At 32.2% G+C, this 20057-nt stretch overlaps 1 long non-coding RNA gene across 1 annotated transcript in view; it reads right to left on the bottom strand.

The window, feature by feature from the left end:
• Positions 1-437: 437 nt before the first annotated feature.
• Positions 438-20057, bottom strand: part of LOC110103482 — a 20435-nt gene continuing 815 nt past the window's right edge. The window contains exon 2 of the long non-coding RNA XR_002303956.2: positions 438-832. This is a non-coding gene — a long non-coding RNA (uncharacterized LOC110103482). The remainder of the gene's footprint in view (positions 833-20057) is intronic.

The following is a 20057-nucleotide window of genomic DNA, read 5'->3' as shown; positions in this document are numbered from 1 at the left end:
CATCCCTTATTTAAACCATCAATCCAGCATCCTCCATACCTCGCCTCAAACACCGACTTCGTTTCGTTCGCCTAACCCATCAATCTGTCGAAAACCCTCTTTTTGACCCCATCAATCAGGCTAAACTTATTAGCTCAAAAATTTTGACATTTTCTTATTTATTCTCATAAATAATATAATAACTAATAACCTTATTAACCTCATTAATTCCTTTAACTATTGATGAGACCATATATTGGTTGGGAAGTTTTTTCATTACTTTCAACTCTCAGTTTTTCAAGTATTTTTTGAGATGATCATGGTTCTAATAATGTGCCACAATTTTGCAATTTTGTGTTTTATTTTGTGCCACTATCATGCAAACAACTATTAATTACCTTTGATGCAGACTAGAAATTTGTATAGATTAATTTTAATGTATGTGTAGAAGCGAATCGTATGGCAAAATTAGCAACATTCACTACCAAAATTATGATCTTTTCGCAGCACATTGTAGCGGCAGTTTATAAATTGTTGCTATAGAGAGGTTTACACAGCAGTTTTAACCCCTACTCAAAACTCCTAAATATTTATAACTTTAGCAGCCAATTAGTTAAGGCAGAGGCAGTTTTAAAATCCGCTACTATAGGAAAAATATGCTTCCACCATTTTATTGTTGATTCCTTAGCCTCCAATCTCGTCTTAGCCCGCCATTCCAATTCCTCTCTGTCGTGATCCAGATCCCTCTCCCTCTCGCACTGTTCATGCGAGAGCTCCAGGCTATCGGCATTTGCAGATTTTGAGTGCGGCTTTGGGATGTTGGTTGCGGCATTGGTAGGAAAGTGTTCAAAGCCTCCAAACAAAAATATCCATATAAATATATTAGCATGTGTTTAAACTGCTGCAATAGGTCCTAAAAAGTGATGTGAAAGCCTAAATTACTAGTAGTGTTTTTTTGTAATTTTTTTCCACTTTGTATATGAACTAGAGATAAACTAATTAAGCATAAGAGTTTTATTAGGCATTTATTTTATTATTTTGATGTAATTGATTTATGAAATCATACTATTTGTATTTATGGTGAATTTTAAATGCTTGCATTATTATTTTTATTGTAGATTGATCTAATACCCTTTGTATAAAGCTGATAGCTAATAATGGAATAAGCTCATTACTAGCGAAATTTAGTTGTTTTTTTTATGTTGTTGGATATGAAAAATTTCCAATGCTATCTTGGATGTTTCCTTCCATGATTGATTTAAGTAATATGTCAATTCACTTGAGTGTAGTATTTTTTTATTATCAATTATAATAATAGTATTATTATTCTTATTATTAGTATATACTTATTCACTATCTAAATATAATAATAAAAAAATAATTTGGATGATATCCCTGCAAGTGCTCGCTCAAAGGAAACAGCTCAAGAATCGGACAACTGAAAGGTGGAATTTGGATTGCAGTTTCCCATGCGATTTATAGTGAAGACATACTGCAAGTAGAAAGCTCTTGTAAGAGAGGCATCTTTGGTTCTGTGAAGACATGCTGCAAGTAGAAAGCCACGCAAATTTCTTTTTCGGATCAGGGCAGGGAAAATAACCACGATCAGATTTGGGTAGGCTCCCTTAGATTGGAAATCTCTTAAATTTCTGACAGTAAACACTACTCGGTTTTTTACCAAAGCTGCCATACAATTCAAGTGGTTGTGTCGTATACCATAGAAACAAACTTATAATAAAAAAAATATTCATATTACATTCTTAGCAAAGATTGATATTCAATTTATAAAAGTGAAGGCGCAAATCATATTGATGGAGTCCAATTTTTCTGTGGATAAGAGTGAAGGATATAATGAACGAGATCATTGTAAGGATAAAAAATTCCAACATCATAATCAACATAACCTAGAAACATGTTGCTTGAATGATCGGCAAAGTATATGCAGTTTGGTTTAATTCTGATAGAAACTGTGTACTGCAAAGAAAATGTTTGATTACAACCCCAAAAAAAGAGTTTTCCCCCAGCTCATTGACAGGGATCCATTGAGAGTAAGAAGAAGAAGAAAAAGTAATAGTAGTAATAACAATAGTTGACACAAACTTGAACACAAAAATAGTCATTTTGTTTCGCGGTATGGTGACAATCAAGAATAATATCAATCACCCTCTTTATTATTAGAAGAGTTCCATACAAAAACTCGATATAAGACATACAATCGAAGTTTCTGGTGCATGCGATTGTATGGGTTGGGCATATTCAGGCAGATCAATTCAACATTTTGTCCATTGAGGTCAGAAGAAAACACCATAGAAAAATTCGTGATTGTGTAAAATTTATGATTTTGTTCATGGTAGCAAACATTCTCAAACTGCTCCTTGTCCTTTGTGTTGTTAGGAGATAGTTGTGGCCCAAGAACCCAAGTCAGATCTTCTAACATTGCCAAAGCAAGCGCTTTTGTATTGCCTAATATAACAATAATAGTTCTAGAGGAGTCATTAGAGGAGAAAATGATCTTATGAAAATATACATCATGTAAGTCATCAATAGTAATGTCAAAGAAATTTTCATTGCAAGAAATCCTTATAGCATCAGGGGCATATTGTGTCTTGATCAAGGTGAATTGTGATGGGAGTGATAATTTAGCTTTTTTGACAGAGTTAAAAAGGCAAGGTTGTAGATCTATTTTGTCAGGGGTCACAAGCCATCCATCATTGGAGCCAAAATAGAAGAGATCATAGGTGTGGCTATCGATGGAGGAGAAGCAAAGAGGGAAGTTGCCGATAGGTCTTCTCTTTTTGTGGTAAGTTTGTGGAAGGTGAGTGTTTCGGAGGCTTCTACAACATCATTTGAAAGGAGCAACCATGGGGAGGGACGACATTGTTATTTGAGGAGTGCATAGTTGGCAAGAATGAAATTGTATGAGATGCATACAACATATAATTAGACTAAGTCTACAATGGATAAGTGAGATGAGATGCAACAAATGAGATCTATGGGGCGATTAGAACTTTTTGTAATATTATTGTATTTGCGATGGCACCTTTAGAAGGTTCAAAGTATAAATTGGTTAAGGAAATGTCATCAAAATACATCATGTTTATAGTTGAATCAAGCGACTCGACGAGATGAATACAAAGAGCCTAATATCACTTAATTAAGACATCTTTAAGGTGCATAAATGATTAAATAAAAAATATATTATCAAGGAAATTGATGTGAGCCATTCGATGTAAAACTCCGAATTTACTCCGTATTATCTCCATATTGGAAGGCATGCCACTCTAAAAATTCTATAAACATATGTATGTTCTCTTCATCAAGGGAACCCCTGAGCTAGAGATTAGAGAGTATTATAAGGCTTCAAAGATCTTATATCTCTACGAAACCACTAGTGTTGGTGAACTTTCATTGACCACCTCTAGTAAATTTCCGTCGACCATCGCTAGATTGTTGCCCTTCCGCTAACCATCTTTGAACCACCTCCTAGTCGCTGACCATCATCTAAACTATGTCCAGATCCCTATCATCATCGAAACTCGGTCTGATAATTGACTATCACTAGACCACCGCCAATCCACCAATCATCGTCGGACCTCTGCCTGTTGCCAATTGCCACTGGACCTCTGCTCGGCTACTTTCCTTAATCATAGATTATAGTAGCACCAACCACCGTTGCGGTCCCTTAGATCACGGTCGTACATCGACCATGTTTACTGTCAACCACCATTGTCCCCTGAACACGATTCTTTTGACCACCTTCACCAGTGACCATGCCCTTCGACCACCATTGCTTGCCGACAATGGTCCCTTCAACCATCGTCCCTAGCTGACTTCGATCCAAATAACCACATTTACTACCGACAAAGGTCACTTTGACAATGTTCGCCCGCTGATTATGATTCCTCTGACCATTGTCGCCCAAGAGATCTTCATTACGCATCGACTACGATCCCTCCAACCACCATTTCCAAAGCAACTACGGTCCCCATGACCACCATTGCTCGTTAACTATGATCGTTCTAACCTCTATTTCCTATCAAATATGTTCCCTTCAACTAATGTCACCCACTAGTTATACTCCAACCATCATGGCCCACCAAGTACTATGGTCCCTCTGACCACCTTCATATGCTGACTAATTTCCCTCTGAACACTGTCACTTGACCTCCGTGGCACTCCGACCATGGTCCCTCCAGTATTAATTACCCACTGGCTATAGTCCCTCTAACCTCCATTGCCCGCCAACTAACGTCCCTCAAACTTTTATCATCTGTTGACTATGGTCTGTTCGACCATGATCACCCACCGACTATGGTGTCTCTTATCACCGTCTCCTGCCGACTATAGTCCCTCTGACCACATTAGCCCAATTATGGCCCCTCCGACCACCTTCACCCTAAAAAATGGTCCCTTTGACCACAATTGGTCATCAAATTTGGTCCCTTCGAACATAGTGGTCCACTAATTATGATCCCTCCGACTACAATAGCCCATCGACTACAGTACCTCTGACCTCCATTGCCCATCTTCTATGATCCTTCCAACCTCTATCGCTCACCGACTATGTGTTGTGAATCTGAACTCGTGGATTATGATTTTGATGATAGCAAACACTCATGTTTCTCTGTGACTACCTTAGCTACTGACACTTCAGGTCAACAAGATCAGCTTGCAATTGGAACTAACTCAAGATTGAGTAGACTAGGTCTGAGCCAGTTTGTACCTTTTTTTTCCTCTCTTGAGTCTATTATAATTTGTGTGGCTCCTAATACTAAGTAACCTTACACACACGCTTTAAGTGAATTTTTGACTATTTCCTAGAGTTTACTATTTTTGGTAACATCGTACAGCACGATCGGTTGAAAAAAAAACCCTAAGCAGGGCATCATAGTTAAGGCAACCATCATTAAGCCGATCAGCCTTGAGGATATTGTATCGGTCTGGATGATATGCTCAAAATAGAAAGAATCATCCGCCAGTCTATTTAGGCATTAGTTATTTTTTAACATCGTCCAGAACATCAGCTCGAACGATGTAACATAATTATTCCAAAATTAATCTGGTAATTAAGAATATCAATTAGTGGTGATTTGCACGATCACATCGATCGGGACGATGTCGTGGACGAATGACATCAACCAGCTTCTTTTCAGGGCTATGTTTAGGATGATTTTTCTCGAATTTGAACTAATCATCCAAGATGATATCCTATCGGCCTGGACGATATGACCAAAAATTGTTTAATCATCCCTAACTTACCGAGCTGATTGAGCATAATTTATGCTGATCGGCCAGACTGATATTTATATCGGCCTAGACAATAAAGTTGGAAAATTGCATTAATGAGCTTTTTTGAGATCTTCTATTTATGCTTTTACAAGACACTTGGTAAGTGTCTTTGGCAGCCATTATAACTTCATTCTTTTGGAGGGAATTTGAAGAGAGAGCATGAAAGAGAGAGAGATCAAAGGGTGGAGTTCTAGAGAGGGAGAAGATCCTTGGAGGGGGTTTCAAGGTAGTGTGGAGGGGGATTCCATATGGTTACTCCGGCGAGCTTGCACCTTAGTACCATCGGATTCAAGGCTTGTCTTGAGGGAAGTTTTGAGAAGAAGAATATCTCTTTGGTGTCAAAAGACCTGACTACTCCGCCGCACCGGGGAAGGTGGAAGAGATTTTGTAAGAGCTTCTCCTTCTAATTGTGGGGGCTAAAGGAGAGACATTGAGTTTAGTGCAATACTCCGAGGGTGCCTCCGAGGAGTGGACGTAGGTCAAGGTTTGACCGAACACTATAAATCAAGTGTGTTCTTTCCTTTATTATTTTTGTATTTAATTTCCACACTTTGATTTCTGTGATGAATTGTGATTTGAGTTTTTGATTGTGAAAGATTTTTAAAATACCGATTCACCCCTTTTGGTTAGTCTTAGTACTAGTTCATAAGGGCTAAACATCCTTAACGAACTTTCAAGTGGTATCAGAGTGGGATTCATAAAATCTAATTTTTTTAAAACTTTTGAATTTTGATCCAAGGTTAATTTTTATAAACGTAATATTACGGAAGGTTATTTAATCACTCGACCACCTTTGTTTGAAATATTTCATTTGATTTTTGAAAAATTTACATGTCTACTTTCTTGTAATCAATTGATTTTCGAATGTGACAAATGATTTTAACTGGTTATTCTATATCGTTATGAATTTTTGATGGAATTAAAACTGATATTGCTTTTAATCAATGGAGTAGAGAAGAAAAAATCAATGCTCAATTGAATGCAAAATCATTAAACTATTTGTTTTATGTCTTAAATTCTGAAGAATTTATGTTTATTTCCACGTGCGCTATTGGTAAGAAAATTTGGGATAAATTACACACTTTATACGAAGGCACTAGTCAAATTAAGCAATCTAAGTTGAATATTTTAATGCATGATTATTAACTATTTTGAATGAAACCTTATGAGACGATCTTAGACATGTATACTATGTTTATTCAAATTGTGACATTATTGTATGCTTTAGGTAAAGAATTTTCAAACTTTAAAAAAGTTAATAAAATTCTACAGTGTGTACTTGATAAATTTAATCCTAAAGTTATTGTTATTTATGAATAAAAGAATTTGAATGAATATTCTATTAATAATTTGATTGACTCACTCATTGCCTATGAGCAAATTTTGGGTCAAATACTTTTGGTTGCAGATGAAATGATAATGCTAAACGCTGAAAATATGGAGGAAAGTGACTTTGTTGGTGATGAAAGCAATGACTTGTCAAGCAAATTAAAAAATTCACCAAAGCATAAACATCAACAAAAGTTGAATAAAGGTAAAATGGAAAGAATGTTAATATTATTTCTGACGTTATTTTCTTTGGATATAGGAAACCTGGACATATGAAAAATCAGTGTCCTAATTTGAGAACTATTCTTACAAAAAAAAAGAGTAAAACTAAGCAAATTATAAAAATAGCAAAAAATAAGAAGCAAAAAATCTTTTGGGCAGACCTAACTTCTGAATCATCAGACCAGTAGCAAGATGATGTTTAAGCCCTTGGTTGCGCGTTTATTTGTTTATGCAAGTTTTTATTTTATTTTATTTTTTTTTTGTTTTTTGTGTTTCCTTTGAATTTTCTTTTCTTTCTCTTTTTTTCCTTCGTTACCTTAAAATTTTAAATTTATCTTTACTTTTGTGTTTATGAAGTTCTCTCTGATCAACACACACATTCACTTTTCTAAAATTGAAAAAAATTATCTTTTATTTCTTCTTAAATTCTTATGAAAGTTGTGTTTGACTTCTCTAAAAACAGTCAAAGGAAGGAAACTCATGATTTTGTCTCTCTATCTCTCCTCTTAAAGAGGTTATTTCACTTTTGATTCAAAAACTTCATCATATTATAAATTGGATCTTAAAATTGATCTTTTTTTATCTCCCTATATTTTATTTATCACATAGAAATCTTTTGCAAGTTATTGAATCTACCTCATAATTTTCTTAATCAAGTAATTCATTTTGTCAATAAGATGGGTTTATTTTTATTTTTAAGATTTCAAAAAGGTTGCATATTCAAAAAAATGGCCAATGATGCCAAAAATAAAAGATGTACAATAATGCCAAATTGAAGAAAATGGATACATAAAGTGTATAAAAAATCGAAAGATGCGCAGTGCACCAATCAATTGACAAGAGATATAAAATGAGCCCAAAAAATATAATGCTTATAATTCTTGTACTTCATAAAGCTTAAGAAAACCCTTGATACTTCGATATTTGAGTTTGAGAATCATGATTCTTGATTCAACAATTCATGCATTCATCTTTTATTATATATGTTTTATGGAAGGAGTTTTTTTAAAAAATAGTGTTTCTTTCTCTAATTTGTTCTTTGATTTAGATATTGTATTAAAAAGTTTTTGATCCTTTAAAAGAACTTGAGTTTGGATTAACAAATTTTGAATTTCTAATCTTTTTTAGGCTATGCATTGTCAACACAGTCCTTTAAGTTTTTGAATAAAATCAAAAGAGGTAACTTCCTTATTTTAAGAATATTTGATTTTGTCTTCACTTGACCAGGGATCATTTTTTTACCTTTTAATCATTTTTTTATTGTCCTGATTATTTTTGCCCCTTCTCTTTTTGATAATGTCAAAGGGGGAGAAATGTATATTTGTATTATTATATTTATATCTTTTTTCTTTCAAAATTAAAAAATAACAAAAAAAAATTTATTTCCCCTATTTTTAAGTTTTATTTTAGTAGGGGGAAGATTAGGAGAAAATATTTTCTTTCTTGCAAATTCAACCAATAATGTTTGCCATCATCAAAAAGGGAGATTGTTCTTAATCTGAATTCATAAATTATGATTTTGATGATAGCAAACACTCTTGTTTCTCTATGACTTTCTTAGCTACTGACATTTCATGTCTACAAAATCAGACTACAATTAGAACTAGCTAAAGATTGGGTAGACTAGGTATGAGTCAGTTTGTATCTTTTTTTCTTTTTTGAGTCTATTATAATTGGTGTGGCTCCTGATGCTAAATAACCTTGCATACACACCTTCGGTGGAATTCTGACTATTTCTTATAATTTACTATATTTGATAACATCATCCAGGATGATATTTATATCAGATTGGATGATTGGTTCAAAAACAGAAATCTTAATCAAAACATCATGGTTAAGGCAACCATCATTAAACCGATCGACCTAAATGATATTATATCGATCTGGACGATAGGCTCAAAATAGAAAGAATTAGCTGCCATATCTATTTAGACATTAGTTATTTTTAAACATCATCTAGAACATCGACTTGGATGATATAACACAATTATGCCTAAATTAATCTGGTAATTAAAGAAAAAAATAATAGTGATTTGCACGATCACATCGGCCGGGCCAATCACAGTATCAGTCGGAACAATCTCGTAGACGATTGGCATCGGCAACTTATTTTTAGGGCGATGTTCAGAATGATTTTACTCGGATTTGAATTAATCGTCCAGGATGATATCCTATCGGCCTAGACGATATGACCAAAAATTGTTTAATTGTACCTAACCGACCAGGCTAATTGAGCGTAATTTATGCTGATCAGCCAGGCCGATATTTATATTGGCCTAGATGATAAAGTCGGCAAGTTGCATTAATAAGATCGTTTTGAGATCTTCTAGTTAAGCTTTGACAAGATACTTGGTAAGTGTCTTTGACAGCCATTGTAGCTTCGTTCTTTTGGAGGGAACTTCAAGAGAGCTTGAATGTGAGAGAGGAGAGGGTGGAGTTTAAGAGATGAATAAGATCCTTGGAGGGGGTTTCAAGGGTGTATGGAGGGGGATTTCACACGGTTGCTCCGGTGAGCTTGCACTTTAGTACCATCGGATTCAAGGCTTGTCTTGAGGGAAGTTCTAGGAAGAAGAAGATCTCATTAGTGTCAAAGGACCTGACTACTCCGTTGCACCGGGGAAGGTGGAAGTGATTTTGTAAGAGCTTCTCTGCCTAGCTATGGGGGATAAAGGAGAGTCACTGAGTTTAGTGTAATACTCGGAGGTTGCCTCCGAGGAGTGGACATAGGTCAAGGTTTGACCGATCCACTATAAATCTGGTGTGTTCTTTCCTTTATTATTTTTGTATTTAATTTCTGCACTTTAATTTATGTGGTGAATTGTGATTTGAATTTTTGATTGTGAAAGATTTTTAAAATACTTATTCACTCCTTTTGGTTAGCCTTGGGACTAGTTGATAAGGGCTTAATATCCTTAACAAACTTTAACTATGTCCCCTTGAACTTTACCACACAAATACAATCCTATCAACCAAATGAGTAGGCCAACACACCCTTGAGAATAGATCTCATGGCATTAGATTCTTCCAACTCCCATCATGTAATGTGTTCTATAGAATATATGTTTGCTACATTGAGTCAAGGCCTTCCTCCAAGGAATGATATCATTTGTAATCTATTACAAACACTAGTAGAATCATTAGTCCTTTCCAAGGGTTTTCATATAAAAATCTTGGTGCTTCTTATGACTTTTACACCTCTCTCATCTATTAGTGTGTTGGATCTTCATATAGAACTAGAATGCTAATTTCTATATCCTTGCACCTTCGCATTAATCATTTAATTATGTATTTGTTGTTTTTTTGCAAAAATATATCAAAAGAGCAGAAAAAGCGAAGGGATCCGAACACATATTTAGCTCTGATGATCGAACCAAATAAATTCCCCAACATGAGAGGCCAGTGAAGTCCATCTTGTGAACTGAAAAGGAATCCTATATCTAGCGTGTTATAACGAATTCAATAGTGCGAAGAGGCTGAAGGACATTGCAGATATGAAAAAAAACATTATAAATGTCATAAAAAACAACACCAGTATTATTGTCAATTGATTTTTGAGGAAGGCAGAACTATCCATTCATGAAGACAAAGTAAATCAAAATATTAGATCAACTTAATAGATTTACAATTAACCATAAATTATTATTATTTTATTACTTTTTTTTATAGAAAAGCTTAATCGAATATATTCACTAGGCTTTTAATATCTTTGAATCGTTTTTTTTTTTTTGTCTTATTTTATGTATCATAAATAAGGTATCTATTTTGTCAATACAATATTATATTTTTTATTAATAATTAAATTTTATTAAGGTATCTATTGAGATTTAAAAAAAATTAGTATCGTAAGAAATCTATTGTAATTCAAATATTAATAATAAAAATTGACCTAACTATAAATTATTGTATAATAATGAGCACATAAGCTAGCCTGATAAATGACATTAGTCAATTTGATTTTTATTTAAAATGAAAATCATAGATCTACAAAACAATAAATTTTAATTTGTTAATTTGACAATTCACTAATTGAGAACAAGAATAAATAAAATATAAAGATTTAAAATACAAAAGTTGAATAATTACTAAATGATTAATATCATCGCATTAATCATTTAGCAATTATTCAACTTTTGTATTTTAAATCTTTATATTTTGTTTATTCTTGTTCTTCAATTAGTTGAATTGTCAAATTAAGAAATTAAAATTATATGTTTTGTGGATCCATGATTTTTTCGTTTTTGAAATAAAAATAATAGCCTCATGCCATTTATGAGGCTAGCTTTTGTTCTCTTTATTATACAATAAACATAATTAAATAATTTTTTATTATAATATTTGATTACAATAGATTTCTTGTGATATTTAATTTTAAAATCCCATTAGATACCTTAATAAAATTTATTATTAGTGAAAAACATAATATTGTACTGTCAAAATAAATACCTTATTTTTGTATAATAAAATAAGACAAGAAAAAAAAATTTATGAGATTTCAAAGCCTAAAGAATATATCTGGTGAGTTTTTTCTCTAAAAAAAATAAAATAAATTGTTTTTCTAATTATAAATCTATCCAGTTGATCTAATGTTGTGTTACTTCGTTTTCATGAATGGATAGTTCTGCCTTCATCAAAAAATAATTGGCAACAATATTGCGTTTACTTTTTATGACTTATAATATTTTTTTCATATATGAGTGTCTTTCGCTTCGTCCACTATTGGATTGTGTATAACATGCATACATAGGATTCCTTTTTGGTCTTCACAGATGGGACTTCACTGGCTCTGATATATTGGGAAATTATAGATCCGATCATCAACCTAAATTTGTGTCTGGATCCTGCGCTTTTTAATGCGCTTTTGAAATATATTCAATATCCTTTTAGGCTTTTTATGGAACAATTTTTTCGCTGCTTTTTAAAACAGCTTTTGAGTATAAAAATAAAATATTTGTACTAGAAAGCTGCTTTAGAAATAACAAAAAAATCGTCCTAAACGAAACCTTAATTTCTTTGAACCTTTTTTTTCTTATGTTTTATTTTATGCATCATAAATAAGGTATCTATTTTCTCAGTAAAATATTATATTTTTCATTAATAATTAAATTTTATTTTCATTGAATGTCCACAATGGGGCTTGGGCCCTCACTAGCCCAACAATTAAAAGTAAACCCATTTTAAGTTATATTAATATAACTCTTAAGAATATATAAGATTAATTATATAGTAAATTCAATTGTTAAAACTAATTAGTCCCTCCACCTATGTTTAGAATTTTATTTTACTATTATAAATGCACGTGCATAAAATGCACATTGCTAGAAATAAATAGAGATATAATGTTAAGACCTACATGCCAATTTTAGAATCATCGAAATTAATATGCATCTAATAGATTAAGAGGGGAAGAACATTTTATTATGTACGGATAATCTTTAGCCTATAATCAAGAATTGTAAATTTTAAATAGCCATAAAAGAAAAGGCTTAAGACAACAAAGCTTAGGAAAATCAAGAAACTATTGAATTGAAAAGACAACTTTTAGCATAAAGCATGAGCGGAAGAAAATTAATTGAAAGTCTAAACACAAAAAATAAAAAATTTGACTATGTTATTTAAGAGTAAGTGAAAGCAAACTCTACTACCACATAAATCAAGCAAAGCTTCAAGTAGAACGCTGCTCTAAATTTCAAATCATCATGCAACTCATAATTCAGATAAACGATCAATCAAAAGATACATAATAATTAACTTTCCCAATGTACAAAGTACTACAACAATAATAACAAGCATTCATCCTACTACATGGGATTAACTGAATGAATACTTTTCTCCATTGTATCATGTTAAAAGTTAATTTTTTATTTAAATCTAATAAAAAATATTATTTTTAATACTTTCTAATCATGTCTTTTTAGGCCTATCTATATCTTCCTTAAAATAGGCCGAAACTAATACATTTACTCTACTAAGAAGATATCGGCATTGTACAAAGTACTGGATAATTAATTTTTTTGGTGGCAAGATAGCTTCATTTTAAAATCAAAACTGTCTAATCTTTCACATTCAGTGATAACACACAATGCATGATGATGCTTATAAAAATGATGAACTGGTATGTTCATAAGAGGAGCATAAACAGAATCATTCAAGAAAACATAAAAGGCTAGCGAGGAAAATCACCAATAAATCCAATAAATCAATGGAAGTTAATAAACTCCTATGCTTTTAGCTTTCGGTTGAATCAACAAGCAACATGGAGTGTTAGGCCTTACCAAATGTATAAACCAATACTCAAATGGTGAAATCCAGCTATTCTAGCAAATAATTAAAATAGCTCTATAAAAGGTTTAAGAGAGTGAAGAATAGTGAGCATGAATTAATTATGGAGATTGAAAATATCACAAGAAACATCTTCATGATAAGTTAGTTCACAGAAGCGAACAAAGTATTGCCTTGAGGATCCTATATTCATGTTTTTTTAGTAATACACTTTTTCCTACTCATCCACTTTCACATGGTTGTCCAATTATTGAGTTTCCAACCACTTCCACGGCAAAGTCAAAATAGCAAATTAGTATAAATTAACTTTCTTCAATCAAGAAGGCATCCAATGATTAAAATTGCGTATTACAATATTGACGTGATTTTCATTCATGAGGCGAGGCGTAAGCCTCAAGGTGTTTTGAGGCATAAGCCTCAAAATCAAAAGATTGCGTAAACACAAAATGATAAATTTTTATATACTAATGAATAATATAAAACATAAAAAAACATAAGATATGAAGTGAAATCAAAATATCCCAATATTAAAACAACATGAAATATAGTTCAACTCAAAATTCTATCTTTCCCAATTCCCAATACTCTTTTCATTAACATATAATTCAAATTTCCAAAAATAAATAGCAATCACATATCACATAAGAGCTCCTAAGTCATCAGCACTGTCAGCACTAAGAGGTTCTTCATTTGAATCATCATTATAATGAACTACTCTCTCCCCTTCCTCCTCTCATATAGAGTCTAATGTCGGGCATTTACTTCAAGATTTATGTAAGTTTAAATATATATAGCGTGAGGCATAAGTCTCATGCCAGTGAGGCGAGGCGGGCTTCAAGATGGGCTTCAACCAAGTTGAGGTGCAAACCTTATAAAAAAAACTCTAGGCGTAAGCATCGAGGTATTTTTTACTGGGATTGCGCAAAGGCGGGTCTCAAGGCGAGCCTCATATTGCGCAATTTTAAACCATGAAGGCATCTACTTCTTTTGATGCAATAATAAATAGATTAATAGTATCTTTAAATTAAACAATAAAAACATGCAATTGGTTTACAAACACAAATCCTATTATAAAGCAGTTAAAGAAATACTGGTAAAGAAATTATGTTCTCTTATATGAGAAACGTTTTCATTTTTTTCCCTAACAACGAAACAAGAGGTAGAAAGATCTCCAATCAATTAACTATGAAATGAATTATTTACTTATCAATAAGTTTTTGAGAAAACATAATAGAGCTCTTGTTGATATTGAAAGAAGCACCTAAAGCATCGGGAAAGAATCTAACAGTCTAGTACAAAGAGGTGAGATTAGAAATTATAGGTTTATCTAAATCCTTGACATCAACAATAAAGAAGAATATCAAATTTTATGAAATGAATAGTTGATGATGGTGAAGGAGTTATTGCTATACAATTGATCCAAAAGTGAGTACCAATTATGTAAGGAATTGATATGAATTGTAAGAGTATAAAATATATATATATATATATATGATAAAGGAAATATATTCATAATGCTTAAATCAACTTGTTATATAAATTAAGGAAAGATTTATTTTTTTCTAAATTGGTTGAAGGAAAAAAAAAATTCTTGTGAAGTAACAAACCCAGGAGAATTAGCAATGATTTGAAGATTATATTATCAATGAAAAAGAAAGTATTTGACCATATTTTCTGAATAAATTAAGCTGTCAAAAAAATACATCATAATAAGAAACTAATGTGAAATTGTGAACCATATTTTATCCAATTCCTTCAAAACAAACCGAGCCAATAAGATGATTTTACCATCTATCTTAATTTTAAACTAAACATGAAACACTTGAATGGCTTAAAAATTTCTCCCTCCATCATGCAAAAGATCTCTGCATTAGCCACCAATCCATTCAAACGGATGTTGTTCTTGCATCACCAAGTACAATGCCATCCCATCACCTAAGAGCTATCCACATTAGTCAACACTCACGTAAAACAAAAGCATTTTGATATCACCAAGTATCATGCCATCATGTGAGAGTTCTCCACATCGGTGACTACTCTCCTTCAACAAAAACTACACCATCATGATCGCTAGTTGTTGCAGACAAAAAAGAATGGAAGTGGGTGAAAAGTTGTTAAGTGGTTGTCTAAAGATTGGACTTAAACCGACCAAGCAAACTTAGACATTCATGATTTATGGGTATTGTAGGGATGGAAAGACACAATATGCATTAATGAGGATCTTTGAAAAGATGATTCAGGATGCATGTATGCCTGATTATGTTACATATGGTGATCTAATAAGCGGGCTTTGCAAAGAATCAAGATTAGAGGAGGCAAGAGCATTATATGAGTCAATGTTGGACAAGGGTGTAGTTCCATGTGAAGTTGCTGGGATAACTCAAGCATATGAATTTTGAAAAAGAAAAAAAAAAAAGAAAAAGAGATTGCTAAGTTGGTGATATAAATACATGAGAAAAAACATTTGGTGCAAGCAGTAAAATACTTGATTAGAAAGCTCAGTTTTGTTGGGAATGTTGATGAAGCGATCTTATTTCTTAACAAGCTGTTAGATGTTGATTGCTGTGTGGATCTCATAACATAATGGGTGCTATGAGAATAATATATACTCTCTTGTTTCAGATCTTTCGAAGAGTATTACCATGCACATCGAAGGAAATCATGGCCTGAAGGGTGAAATCAGATAAATCAAAGTGTATCTATATGCCCTTAATCAAGCCCATTTATATATTCTCTTACAGGCATTAATGAGGAAGCCAGAGAAAGTGCGCACTGGAGATCTGGGGGTAATTTTATTGGCGTTCAAGTTTTGAATGTTATAAAAGCGTAAATATGATTGCACCATTAATTTTTATGTTCTCTGCAAATCTTAGAGTGTGAAGGATTCACAAGGTTATTTAAATGTGAAAATCTATTTGTGTTCTTTGCAAATCTCTTCATTACTTTTTTGAAGATGCTTGAGGAAAGATCTTTGAAGAAGCTCCAATTCTCTTCCAACATCAGGAGGGTGTGCAAGGAAGTCGGTTCTCTGCCGACACCAGGAGGGTGTGAAATGACGCCGGTTCTTTGTCAACACTTGAAGAAGTGTGAAAAGACGATGGTTCTCTATCGACACTTGAAGAGTGTGAAAGGATGACGGTACTTTACCGACACTTGGATGGTATAAAAGAATGATGGTACTCTACCACACTGGGGATTAGTGGAAGAGAGGGTAATTGTAAAGGCTTCTCTGCCTTGCTGTGGGGCAAAATGAGAGTCATTTTTGTAATAGTATAACACCTGGAGGGGGTCTTCACAAAATAGATATAGGTCTTGTTCGACCGAACCACTATGAATTATTGTGTTCTTTATACATTTATGCATTTTATTTTCAACAATTTGTTATTGTGGTTGAAAAGTATATTTTAAAGAAAATCAAATTGTTTTAAAATTATTAAATATTTTTCTTAAAATTCTAAGAAGTTTTTAAAATTACCAATTTACCCCCCCCCCTCTATTTGTTAGCCTTAGCGAATTGCATTAGGTCTAACAAGCTATACAACTTTTAAATTATTCTTAAATATATAAATTTAAATTATTAAATTCAATAAAAAATGAGCTAAGGTGGTCCTCACAATAGAATTATTCATTCATTTAATGTTTCATAATTAAGCTAGAAACGAATTATTCTAAGCAAAAGAATTATATTTTAAGTTTACATCTTTTATGTAATCATATAAATAATTAATATTTATCTCTTTTTTTTTTTTCTTTTTTTTGTGCGTGCTATTATATATATATAATAATATATATATATATTTATATATATTATATATATATATATATTTTATATATAATATATATATGATACTATTTAAAAGTGGCTTTGAGTTTTCATCCAATACGAAACAGGGCAAAGGAAGGATTTCATTTCATTAAAAGAAGATGTTGGGTATAAGGGAAAGCTCTGTTCAAAAAACTAATGGGTCATTTCTGGAGTGAAGAGCTGGATGCCGGGCCTAAGAGGAAGAAGGAGATTAAATTTGCATCAAATGAGGTAATAGGTGGATTGTAGTAAACGTGATGATTCGGTAGTCATGATCCAAGGACGGAGATATGGATTGCCTAGCATTCTATAACTGAAATACTTCCAGGTAAAATCGTTCTATTGAGATTTATGTACGCCATTTTTGCTTGGTGGAGATTAAAAGTTGGGAATATCTGATGGTATGTAACACAAGTTAATATCTAGGAGCTCTAGCAAAACCTCTGCACCCTATTTGGACTCTCTCAAGACAAGCTAAGAATTGTATTCCCTTCGCACATTTCCACAAGAGTGAAAATAACTTCCGCTTGTGAAAATTGTTTCTCTTTTTGATGCAGTTTGTGCATCTAATGATATGATAATATATTGGTGTTTGAAGCCCCAACAAAAAATTATGGGAGAACTGATGATGTCCTCTGAGCTTCCTCACCTAAAGTAGAGTTGGTTTGTCCTAGCAAGAAATTCTAAAGTGTGCGTAATTTAAGCTGTGTATTTTGAAATAATACTAGGTCGTCATTGATTGAAGGTTTTCTAAGTATAGAATTTAGTCTGTTTAAAAAGTAACTGAAGAATTGTATGTTCAGCTTTAAATTTTAGTACCTTTAATATTTTATAGAGTTTATTTTAGAATTGAATTTTAATTGTTAGATGATAATATAAGAATTGATTCTTTAATGTATTTAATTAATACATTTTTTAAATCCTTATATTATTAATGAAGTTATTAATGATTTTAATTTTTAGAAGATTTATTACTTTTAAAACATATTTTTCAAGCGTTTCTTTTGATATAGTTTTAACTAATTTATTAATTTTTTTAGATTTATTATTATTATTATTATTTCATATTATTTATTAGATTGGTGTTTATAACCTTACTTCTAAAAATTATTTAAGATTATTTTGGTTTATGAGTTATGATTTTCACCTTTATATTTCATTTTCTATAGGTGGTTCATTCTAATATTATTATTTATTTGTTTGTTCAACTATTACAATACATAATGTTATTTTACATTTAGTTATAAGATTTAAAAATTGTTATAAAAATATAGTATATTCATTTATATTTTGTTTTTTACTTTATTATTTTTATAGTTGTAGCCTCTATTCTTAAAAGAGAATTTTAATGGATTTTTTTAATTATATATGAGTGATTGCATTTAGGTTTAAAGAGATTCCACGTCAATCCTAAGGTGTGACGTGTCACTTAAGTTTTTAGTTTGTGTTTTCTACCCTAAACTGTGTGCAGCATCAATATGTCTAAGTTTTCTAAGACTAAGTCCTTATTGTCCTTAAATCGTCGCTAATGTGTAATATGACGATGAAAAAGTGTTGTTTATCACTACACTAACAGCTTATGACATTGCATTATGTGTAAAGGTTTAAGGATCTAAAATAAAATAAAAAATGATCATAATAAAATTAAAGTTACTATAGTGACCTAGGGGGCAGGGTTCCTACAACCACACCGAAAGGGCCTTCTCAGGCGCTTTCTAAGTTATAAGAAATAGTTTACATAAACCGATGGGCTATGACCCAGTGTTTCGCCCGTAGCCACCTCCACCCGGTTGGATGGAGAAACTGGCAATATTTAGTCCCTTTAGGCCTTTTGTTCACTTTCGACCTAGTTACCATTCCTCGCGTCATGCAAGTAAAAGAAGAGAAAATATGGATTAGAACATATTTAAATATTATATTAAAACTTGATGCTGGACTTGAAATCGGTTAACAGCTTTCTCATCATTCTTCACTCACTATAAAGGTTTGATTAATCATGATTTAAAGAGGATATTGATGCTGATTTAATTCAAAGGGGCATTATTTGATGATTAATTTTTAGGAATGAATTTGCTAATCAACAATTATTTATGTTTTTAGATTTTAAACATCAGAGCAGTTTTAACATAATGATTTACTTTTATCTTATTTATGCCGATTTTGATTTTGATTGAGTCGAGACAATTTATTTTGTCCAACTTCTTTAGAATTAGGTAATGTTTTAATTTTATATTTCGATGTCTTTGTGATCGGGTCGATGCGGCTTCAGATGTGTCAGAACTGGTCATGCTAATTAACATAATTTTGTCAAATATATGACGGATTTTTGTCGAGTCGGAGAATTGAGTCAATGCTACGACATCGAGTAATCCATCTAAGAGAATCCTATGGTGGAGACGTCTACAATAAGGCTACGCAAACCTATGGTAACTAGTGTTTAATTTCTGGTAAAATTGACCCGATTAATAAGGTCACAAGTGGCGGTTATATTTAATGATTAACTACTTGAAAATCCCAAAATTATATATATAATATATATATTATATTATAATTTGGGGGGTTGGACTCTTTTGCAGCCAAATTTTGGTTAATCATCTTTCAAAAGTTTTGATTTGAGAGTATTTTTAAGTTTTTTGGAGTCTCATCCCAAGGCACGAGAAGGCCGTAACAAGGATAGGGATAAGAGGTACAATGAGATAGAAAGACGGAGCACACTTTCCTTCAACATTGTCACTCTCCAACATTTCATACATCCTTATTAAAAAACTACTAATCATTACAAACCATTATAACTCCAATACTTCCCTTCCAAACTATAAAGAACATCCATGTAAAGATGAAGTACAATCTATTATAACATTTCACCAATTATGGATCCACTACATATACAACCATTCCTTCTACTTCCATCTCAACACTTTTACTAAATAAAATTAAGAAAAAAACTTGTGCACTTCTAATTCTTTCAAAGATATCAAGAAATCCATAAACTTTAATTCATGAATACAATTCACTGCATATCATGTGTCATAAGCATTTCTAGTGAGAGAAAATGTAAATCAATGGTGCTTTCACTATATTATCGGAAATGGATAATATGTCAAACAAGTTACAGATCATGCGAGAAATCAATTTTATGAAGTAGTGGATTGAA

The sequence above is a fragment of the Dendrobium catenatum genome, unplaced genomic scaffold, assembly GCF_001605985.2.
Source record: "Dendrobium catenatum unplaced genomic scaffold, ASM160598v2 fragScaff_scaffold_621, whole genome shotgun sequence".
Taxonomy (NCBI): Eukaryota; Viridiplantae; Streptophyta; class Magnoliopsida; order Asparagales; family Orchidaceae; genus Dendrobium; species Dendrobium catenatum.
Note: the sequence above shows the minus strand (reverse complement) of the source record. Positions and strands in the feature narration are given on the sequence as shown.